General features: G+C 41.6%; 1 protein-coding gene across 1 annotated transcript in view; it reads right to left on the bottom strand.

The window, feature by feature from the left end:
• The window catches only part of CHM (choroideremia (Rab escort protein 1)), a 304,050-nt gene that overhangs the window by 196,714 nt on the left and 105,040 nt on the right, over positions 1-2,296 (bottom strand). The window lies entirely within an intron of this gene.

Below are 2,296 nucleotides of genomic sequence, written 5' to 3'. Positions count from 1 at the left end.
AGTGACTGGCTTACAAGCTTTCAAGAGGGCACCTAGATCCAGAGGGCCTGGAGGAAGGTAGAATCTCCACTGAGTAGTATCCAATCTGTCTAGGTGGGGCTGATGAAATGTGGATGGGTCTCTTGTGGTACAATAGTGAATAAACTGTTATCAGGACTAATTGTGAGGGTTGGAAATGTAAAGGTAGATGTTTTATAGCAAGGTGGGGAGTGGTTAACATTCCAGTCTAGGAGCGGAGGTCCCTGGGACCATCAATGGAGAAGAGCGGAGAGTGGGACCCTACCCAGAGAAGCAGTGATGTCTGAGATGGAGGCAGAGACAATGACGTGGAGAGATGGAGCAGCTGGGGACTTTAGATCCAGAGAGGGAGAGGGACTGTGTGCTGAAGACTGGGGCCTTGTGGGGAGCAGGCTTGCAGGGTATATCCTTTGGTTGGTTGATGATGCATGGAGGGGATTGTAACCATGGCAAGGAAATGATATACGATAGAATAAATGTAAAATTAATATTCTCCCATGTAAACTATCACATAATTCACAATAAAACATTTTTAAAAAAAGAATATATTTATAGGTTAACAAAAATGACGTGGAAGAAAACATTGATACATTTATGAAAAAGTCACTGAAAACACCTAACTTTTCTGTATGGAGTTAAATCCATGCCCTACGAAAAAAAATATATGTACACATACAAAGTAGCTATTTTACATTTAGTAGAATGCCCTGTACCATTCCATTAATGTTTCAGAGCAAAATATAATTATAGAACTTGGGATAGAGTTGTTCACATTAAAATTTGGTCATCAAGCAGGTAAGAGGAGCTCTGTGTGGGAGGTGCCAAAAACCCAAAGAAGGTACTTTTACAGAGCTGCTCCAGGGCTCTGGATCTAGTATGAGGTGTAGATCATAAGTTTTCCAAACCCACTGGTGGAAAAAACAATGTATAAAGGAAAATACAACAATTCCGGAATCAATCAGGGCTCAGGACTCTGCCTGCAGAATACTCCCGCCCAGGCTGAGTTCAGAGGGCTGGGGGGAACTCTACACATTTTTTTCTCCTCTTCCCTGTCATGCCCTCTCTGCCCAGGCCAGCCACATTCAGGCAGGAGGTCGCACACCCCCAAAGGGTCCAGCACTGAACACACAGCTTTCCCATAGCACACAGAGGAGGATGCCCATTGGTCCCATTGACTGACCCTTAGGCAGCTGCTTATGACTTCTGGCTCTGGTACTCAGCTCTAAAGTTGCCCTGGGTGGGAGCCTTTACTCCTGCCATTGGTCAGACAGCAACATTTGGTTTTTATTTTGGAGAGGGGGTTTTTTTCTCTGCTTTTATATCGCTTCTGTTTTTCGTTCTTTGGATCACACTTTTTTCCTGGGGGTGGGAGCTTTTTATGCCTAAGTTACCCAAGAAGAGACAACAATAGTGGCGATAGAACTAAGAAACAACCATACCCCATAATACCTCACCACTGGGACAGGAGCCATTACCAGCAGCTAGACAGTACACGTGAAACGGGAAGCCTATTTCCAGATCATATCCACCCAAAAGACACTCAACAAGCTTAACAATAAAACAACATACTCAATTTAAGCATCAAAAATCCACATAACTCTGCTTTAAAAGAAGAATAAGGATGGAAATCTCTCACTGCCTGACTTCAAAATTTATTACAAGGCTACAGTAGTCAAAACAGCTTGGTACTGGTACAATGACAGATGCATTGAATAATGGAACAGAATCGAGAATCCAGAAATTAACCCATCAACATACAGCCACCTGATTTTTGACAAAGTACCTAAATATATCACATGGGGATGGGGAGCTGATAGGCTCATCAACAGATGGTGCTGGCAGAACAGGAAAACGATATACAAAAGACTGAAATAAATCGTCACCTCACGCCTTATACAAAACCCAACTCAACATGAATTAAAGACCTAAATGTGAATCCCAGAATTATGAAGGTCATCAATGGAAAAATAGGGACAAATTTGAGGGCACTAATTCATGGAATACACACACTATCAAACATGTTGAAAACTACACACAAAAAAGTAGACAAAAATAGATGATTGGGACAAACTAAAAATTACAAGCTAATGTGCATCAAAAGACTTCACCAACAAGAGTAAAAAGGGAACCCAAAGAATGAGAAAAAAATCTTTTGCTACGACACATCAGACAAGGGACTCACTTCTAAAATATATAGGAAACTACAACAACTCTACAAGAAAAAAACAAATAACCCAAATGAAAAATGGACACAGGACACGAACAGACACTTCACCAA

Source organism: Chrysochloris asiatica, unplaced genomic scaffold, assembly GCF_000296735.1.
Source record: "Chrysochloris asiatica unplaced genomic scaffold, ChrAsi1.0 scaffold00167, whole genome shotgun sequence".
NCBI lineage: Eukaryota > Metazoa > Chordata > Mammalia > Afrosoricida > Chrysochloridae > Chrysochloris > Chrysochloris asiatica.
Note: the sequence above shows the minus strand (reverse complement) of the source record. Positions and strands in the feature narration are given on the sequence as shown.